The sequence below is a fragment of the Nothoprocta perdicaria genome, unplaced genomic scaffold (assembly GCF_003342845.1).
Source record: "Nothoprocta perdicaria isolate Ctin4 unplaced genomic scaffold, notPer1 scaffold_325, whole genome shotgun sequence".
NCBI classification, from domain to species: domain Eukaryota; kingdom Metazoa; phylum Chordata; class Aves; order Tinamiformes; family Tinamidae; genus Nothoprocta; species Nothoprocta perdicaria.
The window spans coordinates 269,768-280,469 of record NW_020455561.1 but is presented as its reverse complement, the minus strand read 5'-3'; positions in this window follow the sequence as shown (position 1 = coordinate 280,469).

The following is a 10,702-nucleotide window of genomic DNA, read 5'->3' as shown; positions in this document are numbered from 1 at the left end:
TCATTCCTTTTCATTTTGCCACCACATACTACTGATAACCATGCAATATCTGCTATTTCATGGAACCACCATTTCAAAAACAATCAGTTCAAAAAAAAGTGTTTTCAACAAGTGCTCAAAAATGTGCAAGTAGGCCTTGCTTCAATTCAGTGCAAAATCCATTCTTCAACTGCTCAGTCAGTGTTATATTCCACATGCCTGAAGAAATTATCCAACCCTATTTTTGAGCCAGGACCCACCCAACACTGAACATGTAATTTCAGTTATATATTCAGAATATATCAGTTCAAATATTATATATCAATTATATATGCAACTGCTTATGAAACAGCCAAGCAAATGCTAAGAAGGACAACAAACCATGTGAATACAGAAAACAGGGAGCACATATTGAGTTGAGTGCCTAGTATCACTGACCTTGCTGTGGACAAGTGCTGTTCAGCTCACAATTTTCCCAAAAGTGCTCTGGCTCTGCACAGATACTTTGCACTCAGAGGCACCACTTAAATGCTGCATCTGCCTAACAGAAAGCATGTGCAGATTCTGTAGCTTTTGCACTGTGTTAAATACAGGGATTTATTAAGAAAACCCTAGTCCACCTACACACTTGCCTTAACATAGTGACACTGCTTTCATTTTACCCTTCACTATGCCCCTTGAAACTGTTTTTCAGTCAAAATTAATTTGCACCAAATTAGACAAGCAAGAGAATTCAAAGAGCACTTGGACAGATCATGAAGGAAGCTCCAAGCACCTGCAGCATCATTGCTTGCTGAAATGACATCACAACTTCAGCAGTTTTGGAGTTCAAAACTCTCTTTCATTCATACCCACTAGATCCTTACAACTGCAAGAGGCAAGCAGTTAACATGGTGTCATACTTCATCCTAAAGGAAGGCACAGACATTAGGCTGAGAGCTGATGCATTTCCTCACGAGTCATTTACCAAATTATAAATATTTGTGAATATTTTAACTGACTGCTGCAACTAATTTGGGAGAAGAAATATTTAGAAAAGTAGCGCCTCATTCCCATCATTTCCCATAACATCCTCATAGAGAAGCTCAGGAAGATGAATGGACAGTGGAAAGATCAAGAACTGTCTGGATGACAGTGCTCAGAGAGTGGTGATAAATGGTACCAAGTCTAGTTGGAAGCCTGCGGCCAGTGGTGTCCCCTAGGGGTCAGTACTGGGCCCAGTGCTGTTCAACTTATTCCTCATTCCTTTTTCCTTGGATGAGGTGACAGAGTGCATGCTCTGCAAATCTGCAGATGCGACAAACCTGGGTAGAGTACCTGACAAACCAGAGGGCTGTGCTGCCATTGAGAAGGACCTGGAGAGGCTGGAGAGTTGGGTGAAGGGGAAGCTCATGAGGTTCACCAAAGGCAAGTGCAGGGCCCTGCACCTAGGCGGGAATAATCAGACACCAGGACAGATTAGGGGTTGACCTGTTGAAAAGCAGGTCTGTGGATCGGTGGATTTGGGACTTCTAGTAGAAGTTCTAGTTCATCAGGAGGAGTGTTGTCAGCAGGTCGAGGGAGGTGATCCTGCCCCACTACTCAGCTCTGATGAGGCTGCACGTGGAGTATTGGGTGCAGTTCTGGGCTCCCCAGTTCAAAAAAAGATGTGGAACTTTTAGAAAAGGTCCCACATAAAACTACAAACATGATTTGTAGATTTTCAGGGAAGTTGGAATAGATGATTTCTAGAGGTCCTTTCCAACCTCAGTCATTCCGTGCTTCTGTGTGCTTCTGTGCTTCTCTGTTAGGGTAAAACCAGATTTCATCAACAGTATAGAGTGTGCTCACTTACCTGACAAGATAGCTAGATGGTGCTAAAACATACTTGTTGCAATAGAGTTGTACTGCTGGTTACAAGCTTTGAAATGGTGTTTTATCTCTTAGAATGCCTATGGCTACAACATTTATGTACACTTTCATACAGTGACTCCCTGATAGAATTTCCTATTAAGTCTGGAAAGCTTTTTATTCTTATACTAAAAATGAAGCATTTGAAATGGAGGTGACAAGGGATCAATTAGATTTCTCGAGTCTCAGATGAGTATGTTTGGCAAGAGACCACCCCTCCTTTCTATAGTTTGCCTGCTACTGGAATATAACTTCCTCTGAGGTGAAATGCAGCAACTTACCAAGGACCATGCTAAACAGAAATTTAGCAATTAAATGGAATGTTAAGCATAAAAATAGAAAGTAACCAAATTCAGAACATTTTATGATTAATAAAAATAAGTTCAAGTCTCTGACTATTAAATAATCTTGCATTTATTTAGAGAGAAATGGAGAATGAGTTTAAAAGGAATCTCAGATTAATGGCAGACATACAATACCATTTTTTTTCATTTTACCAACTAAACACTTTTTTGTTGTTGTTTTTGTTTGTTTGGTTGGTTGTTGTTGTTGTTTTTCCCTATTGGAGGCTTTTTTTGGGGGGGAAATGCTGCTTATCATTATTTTAAAACCCATATAAATTATGTCATTAACCTGAAAATAAGATATATTTGAAACAATAAAACAGGCCTGTTTGAATACAGTACATTGATTCTTGTCAGGAATGCTCTGTGATAAACCTATGGTAAACTGTTCCTTTTGGCCTATAAATTAAGCCAGTCTTATTACTTATATCATTTCCAGCTACAGTTAACCTACATTAATGTATTAGGCCTATTTTCTTTCTCTGGTATTTTTGTGCGTCTTTCATCATAAATATGAACATAAAACTCTGATTTTTAAGAGAACTCAGCTCACACTGAGAGCAATCCAATTAAGAGAACACATCTTCAAAGGTTCTTCCAGGGTGTGTCGTGAGTTAGATGACCTGCATCTTCAGTTAAAAGACCTAAAAGACCTTCAGTCTTTTAACAGCATGATCCTGGTCTACAACTAGCTATTAAGCACATGAAAGATTATTCTGTAAGAGCTGAAGATTGATGGATTTGCATGTTTTTCACATTGCTGTCATGCACAGCCATACACATTTCAAATGCTCATTTCATACTCATTTCATACATAGTCATACATTTCATATCATTTCAGGTCAAGGGAGGTGATCCTGCCTCTCTACTCAGCTCTGGTGAGGCCGCACCTGGAGTACTGTGTGCAGTTCTGGGCTCCCCAGTATAAGAGGGATGTAGAGCTTCTAGAGAAGGTCCAGTGGAGAGCAACAAAGATGATTCAGGGAATGGAACAACTCTCAGGAGAGACTGAGTGAGTTGGGACTGTTTTCTCTGAAGAAGAGAAGGCTGAGAGGGGATATGATTAATATGTATGAGTACATGAAGGGGGAATGCAGGGAGGAAGGGGCCAAGTTCTTCTCAGTGGTGGCCAGTGATAGGACAAGGGGAAATGGGTATAAGTTGAAACACAGGAAGTTCCATCTCCAGGTGAGGAAGAACTTCTTCACTGTGAGGGAGACAGAGCCCTAGAACAGGCTGCCCAGGGAGGTTKTGGAGACTCCTTCTCTGGAGGTCCTCAAAACCCACCTGGATGCCACCCTGTGCCATATGCTCTGGGTGTCCCCGCTGGAGAAAAGGGCTGGAACTAGATGATCTCTACTGAGCTTAGACAGTCCAGAGTGGTTTTTGGTTGCTAATTATTGTCTGAAAGCTGCAGAGAGCTTCTTTTTAGYAAAGACTGTTGTACCTGGTTATTTTATTAATGTTTTCTGTGTTAGGCCAGCTTTTTGTTGTTGTTGTTCAAATAGTGAGAATGTGTCCTAAAAAATCAATAATTRTACCTTTAACTGCACAAAAGAATCTCTGTTCTCAGACAGAATATGCTTACATTGAACCGACTACTCTTTTCTGCCAATCCACTAAGCTCAGGCTGGAGTAGACCACTTGCATAATATCCACAAATGAATTTGCACATTCCTATGTTTATCTTATTTGTTTGACCAGTTTCAATGCTATCTTGGGGACAGAACTTCAGGTACATATAGACTTGTTTCCCTGCACTGGTTTGTTCTCAGATGTCTACTTCAGGGATGGTGAACATCATCACAATATTCCCAAATTTGTTCTCTGTAGTTATGAGGATCAGAAAGGATTCTGCTATGTCTCAATCAATACAAAAACTACTGTGGCTCTGACCTAGACCATTTCCCTTGTGTTAACACCAAAGCAGATCAGAACCTGCAGAGGCAAATACTTTATTTTATCTTGCTTTTGACACGCATGGGTACCTGTGAAAATGAAAGAGCTTACAACTAAGAGAGAAGAGAAAAAAGTAATTTCTAAACCAGCTAGTGAAGTGTTTTCTCTTTGGCAGTGGATGACAGCAGCTTCTTCAGGTAAAGATGCAAGTGTGATACAAAATTACAAAGGTTCTCTCATCAGGAAGAGTTTGCACCGTTCATTGGAGTTTCTTGTTTTTCTCGTTAACAGTCGTTCTTGCTTCAAATTCATGTATAAATGTCTAAATCTTTACAGAACCCTGTTAAACTCTCATGGTCTTGGGAGTATATCTGTACCACCAGGTACAGATTTATGTGCCAGGTCCATCCACAACCCTTGCCAGAAAAGCATGAACCAAATCCAACCCAGAAGCTTTTTTAAAATGTTTAATGACCTTGCTCTCTCAACAGGACTCATTACCACAGACAGAGGCTGGCTTCTGGGCTAAAACAGACTCAGGTCYTGCCAGGTGGGTGATGGATGGAGCTGGCACATTATCTGCCCCACGACATTCGGCTTCTCAGCTTGACCACAACTACTCAAGTTAGAGTTCCCTGTACGTTTCTCTTGGGAAACATAGATTTTCATCCCTGGGTACTAACAAATGTCATCTTCAACTCAGTGTTCAAGGCTATTAAATAAAACCCAGAAAGTTTTACAACCAAGGTATCCAGTTGGTCTCCTGGTCCTTGAACAAAAGAGCTTGGCAGTGCATATCTTTAGATGCTGACATCTYCTTTTGGTTCCTGCAGACATTTGGACACCAGGCCACATATTTCAGGAGAAAATTTCTCCAGGTGACAAAATGCTCCCTTGTCATAACAAGACACTCTTTTTTTCACAGATGATTAGATGGTAATTTAACTAGCAGATGTTTAGAGATAGGATCTCACACAGCAAATCTTGCCATCATCCCCAATCCACACCTGTTTCTCTATTGCCATGGTTAGTGCTGAACTTGAATATGATTAAATTTAAAAATTCCCTCAAGTGAATATAAAAAATAAATAATAATAATAAGAGGAATACTCTGGCTCAGAATTTGGCAAATTGACTTATAGGGAAACAAAGATTTTTTTAAAATAGTTCATTTGTTAAAACTGCTTAAAGACATATCACCTTGGGTTTCTGACATCCCAGTTGGTGATTTTGAAGAGCACTAAATTCATTTTTTTGKKTTTTTTTTCCTTATCTACTGCCATTCCAGTGTGAATTTCAAATGGGATTGCACTAAAAATGTCTATTATCATCAACAGTAGAATTTAAGTTATCCAAGAATTACTGAAAATCTGCTGTTCTTGTCTAGCTTGGTACTTTATCAAATAAACTATTTGCTTTGGATTTTATTGATTGGCATGGCTTTTCGAAGAAGCAGATGGATCTGGAAATCATACCTTAAGCCCCCAGATTCCAGTGGCATATTTAATAGCAGTAATTTCCCTTCATGTTGCCAACATGATATCCTTTATTATTGAAGTGACATTTGGATACAATATATTTATCAATTTATTATAAACAAGTACTACAAGTACTATGTAGTTAGTGTGTTTTACTATGGATCAATTTAATTTACCTGAAAATTTTATTTCTGATATCCTAGGAAGGAAAAGAACTGGAAAAATAACAGAAGATTGAGTTAAGGAGGTCAGAAACACACTTTTTTTTTTCCCCCTAAAAAATTAGAGCTAGTCTGTTCTCCTCCACTTTCCTAATTTCACTATACCAATATCAGAGGTGTTACTGTGGTGTTAGTTTAGAGTAACCAAGTAGTGAATTTGGTCATGTTTCATTAGAGCAATATAAAGCAGATGCAATGTTCATATGGTTCTCTGATAGCCAGCAGAGGATAAAAATATATTCATTACAGTAGTTCAGAAATATAAAACTAGTGAAAGAGTTTTTACTTTGCGGGGCTATACTTATTTCCTATCAGTGTCGTCTATGTACATTTCATATTTGAAAACCTAAGAATTGAAGTTTTTAAAACTCTTATCGCTGTGAGCTTGCTCTTCTCTTGATTTCTCTCCCAAGTATTTGCAGATAAAAGAACACTGTATTAGCTTATGTCATACCATGAAAACATTCCTTAATTAGAATAATTTGCTCAGCTTTTAGGTCAGATAAGTGTTAGAACCACATTTACCTGCAAATTCATTTGCACTTCAGAATTTATCAAGGATCACAAATAAACCTGCATGATAATTTTTTCTGCAGATCTTCATTGTCAAATTAACAACAAAATGCTTAGTTCTTATCCTCCCTTTCTGCTGTCTATCTTTTTTGGCCCTGTTCATTATAATGCCTATCTTGGCATTTTGTAGCCAGGCCACAGTTTTCATTATGCTGGTCACCTCCTGACTTTACATTAGTTTTTTGAAAATTTCTCATTTAGAGTTCAAGGATTTTTTTTTTATTCTCTCTTTGATGGCATCTTAGATTTTCACAAATTTGATTTAGTATCTTTGTGCCAAGGATGCACTGACTTGCTTACATAATCCCGACCCAAGAAAAATGTTTAAACTCCATGAAGCAAATAGCTTTTTTTTTTTTCCAATCTGAAATTTCTGAAAACTATGTGATATCTTTGTGACTCCAGATGTGAGAAAAGGTTGGGATAAAGAATGAAGGCTAAGAACAAGAGAGTATGAAACTTAATATAACAGTTATTCATCTGGAGATAGCTAAATACTTCTCATATGGGAAGAACAGATTAGAATTGGTATACTCATGATGTTTATAAATTTCTGGTTAAATATTGGTAAATCTGGTAAAATGCCCAGCAAACAATTCATCTGATAGAAATGAATAAGCAATTAACAGAACTGCTTGGAAACTTTCCATCAGCAAACAAGSCAGTTTCTATATAATAACCTTCTCAACGGAAAAAAATGCCTTTGAAATCAACATTTTCCATTAGAAGAGATATCTAAAATTTATTAAGTTTTAAGCTTTTTTTTAAAGTTTATTAAAATAACTGAAATATTTTTGTGACAGTAAATAAATAGATAATGTAGAGACCATGGTCTACCACTTTGAGGATCAAGATGAGGCGATCAACAGAGTAACAACGTTTTTTAAAAAACTTTTTAGTTTAACATTTAAAATATCTGAAGAGTAGAGAGGGGAAGATACATAAAATCTTTGGATGAACTGCTGAACTGAACTATGATCAAAGTGCAACAGTAGGGTCCTTGTTATCCTTTTTTTTTTTCTTTCCCTCTTTACATATTGATTACAACAAGCTACTTGTGTTGCAGCCTGTAGAAAACTTCACACATTGAGACCTTGACCTAAGCATTTCAACAGTCTGTAATAATTATGTATCACACAAACCTTTATGCAATCTATATCTATTAAGAGGAAAGGAAAGGCAAGGCAAGGCAAGGCAAGGCAAGGCAAGGAAAGGAGAAAGGGGAAGGGAAAGGGGGAAAAAGGGAAAAGGGAAAGAGTAAAGGAAAAAGGGGAAAAGGGAAAGGGAAAAGGAGGAAGGGAGAAGGGGAAATCCTTCATAGAGAAGGATTATAGGGAGCTTTGTAAGTTCACTGCAGAAAATTCAAACTCTCTACCCATGTCCCAAGCCAACTGGATGTCAACCAGGTCTTTTAGAAATGACACCGCAGTAGTGCAGGAATGTGCTTCAGCTAATAAACTTATTAATAAAGTAGGATCCATATCCACTGGTCTGTTAGCCTCCAGATAAAATCTTTTTGATCCTTTTCTCCTTCTTGTGCTAAGTAGGGATTGATATTGATATTGATATTGATATTGATATTGATATAGATATAGATGTAGACCTAGATATAGATACCTTCCTTTCTGCCTGCTCAACGGTCTCTTAAAATAAGGAGGTTTCAGTATTTTTTAATGAGTTGCATGGTTGGAGAAAAGATTATAAAGGCCTGTCTTGTCTGGATAATGCTTCAGAATATCTCTTCAATAAAAACCTGAGAGAAGTCAAAGGAAAAAATACTTCCTGTACCCTGTAAATATTTGGTCATCTTTGAACAATAAGAGATTAAAATATTGTTTGCAATGCAGCAACCCACTCTTTTATTTCTTTACACCAGTTATTTACAGTATTTGTACAGATGGAATGTGTACAAATATCAAATTATACTTCCTCATCTGTCTAGTGAAGTCTGCTCATCTTGCTTGCAGCTTCACAATGACCTTTTCATGCTGACTGAGTAATGTGCTCCTTACATGGTTGCTAGCAGATATAGATTGCTTGCCTTCTCTTTCTGCTCGATGACATTCTGATTAATAGCACCACAAGAACTACTGTCTTGTGATCAATTAATCATCTGTCATAATTGTTCAGTGGTTAAATAATTATTAATTTGGGGTTCTTGCGATAGTGAAGGTTGACAGTGTTAGAAAGGAGAATATGTTCTTTTTGCTTCACTGAAGAACTGGGTCTAAAAACTTAATAGAAATAGGTAACATGTCAAGGCACTTTGTTCTTCTGTAATTTGAATTCTAATAACTGATTTCAGGGAATGTATCAAAGTATCTGTTAACTGCTGGTTGCCAAAGGAAATTGATAGTAAAGAAGCAATACATCTGGTAATGGTTAGAAAGTAGTCCCAGCCATCTCCACCTCTGCTACACTACTTCCGTAACAGAATAAAATTATCACTCTGTACTGGTTACTGAATGACTGATGTGCAGTGAATTCATCAAATTTACTGTCTCTTGTGGAAAGATTTTTTTTTTTTTTTTTAAACAAAAAGTTCATCAGACAAAGCAAAGATGAGCTATATCTTGGCATACACCCTTCTAGTAATAAGCTTTTCATGTCGGCCACTCCACCCAGCTTGGTATCATCTGCAAACTTGCTCAAAGTGCACTCTGTGCCCCTGTCCAAGTCATTGATGAACAAGTTGAATAGCACTCAGCCCAGTACTGACTCCTGGGGGACACCACTAGCCACAGGCCTCTACCTAGATGCAGTCACATTTATAAACACCCTCTGAGTTCTCCCATCCAGCCAGGTCTCAATCCATCTCACTGTCCACCCATCCAGGCTACACTTCTGAAGCTTCCCCATGAGAATATTATGGGAGACTGTATTGAAAGCCTTGCTGAAGTCAAGGTAGGCAACATCCATGGCTCTCCCATCATCCAACCAGACAGTCATCCCATCGTAGAAGGCTGTCAAGTTCATCAGACATGACTTCCCCTTTGTGAATCCATGCTGACTATTCCTGATCACCCTCTTTTCCTTGACATGCCTATAGATGCACTTTAGGATGAGCTGCTCTGTCACCTTTCGAGAGACWGAGATGAAACTGACTGGTCTGTAGTTTTCTGGTTGTTTTCTGGTTCCTCCCTCTTGCCTTTTTTGAAGACTGGAGTGACTTCTTGCCCAGCTTCCTCCACGCAGGATCATGAACTCTCCCATTTCCCACTAGACCATCTCTGTTTGTTAGTATCAGGCCCTGCTAAGACATATTTGAAATTGGAGTACATAAAAGAGGAAAATTCTGTTTTGGAATCATTGTGTACTCAAAGAGTCAGAAGAAAACAGCCAGACATAGCATGGATTAGTAGACTGGCATTCCAAAAGAAAACTGTCTTCACCACATTTTCTAGCTCTTAAAATACAGACTTTTCTCTAAGTCTAATAATACTACGTGAAAAAATGATATCTGAGGCAATGAAGTTACACACTGATTCTTACAAACACAGAAGTATCTATATTCAAAGTCTTTTTTTCCTTAGGAATTGGGAAAAACAAAACCTCTTCACATTATTTGGCTTTGTTCAGTAAACAAAAATAAAAATTACTTAATAAGAGAAGCCATTACAGCACTAGTTCTTCACTTCTGTTTTGAATATATACCACAAATACAGGGCTTGCAAGTAGAGACAAATAAGAACTTCAGAATAAGTAAACACTGTGCTGATACTAATTATGAAAATGGCACTCTTTGTTCTGACTGCTAGTTCTATACCAAAGGACCCCTAATTCTTTGAACATTAGATATAGAATTATTAAATATTAAAGCTAGTGTGATGTTTACTTGTTCTGCTCTCCATTTCCAACAAGAAAAGTAGGATTCAAGAGATATAACCTAGATCGGACTGTGAATTTAGGAGAAAAACAAGGTTCAGCTGATAGTCTTAAATGAAAGTAGTCAGCCCATATGATCAAGTGTTAATGCTACTACAGAAAAAAAAAAGGCTTTTTTTCTGAAATTTTAACAGATTATTAATATTTTGATGCATACATATTGCATCATTTCTGTATTATTTTCTTAGTAAATGATGTGAATTGAGAAACACCTACTTTGTGAGTGACACTGTTGTTAAACCGTTCCCTCAAATAATAATGGCTATTTTTGTATTTAATGACAATACTTAAATTTTAAAGCAAATCAGAAGTTAAATATTTGTTATTTAGCAGTTGCATCTTGAATAAAAGACTGTTTTTAATGACTAACTTGAGAACTGCATGTATGCAGAATCTAAGCTTTGCCAAAGAATAATTCTACATAATAAATGGT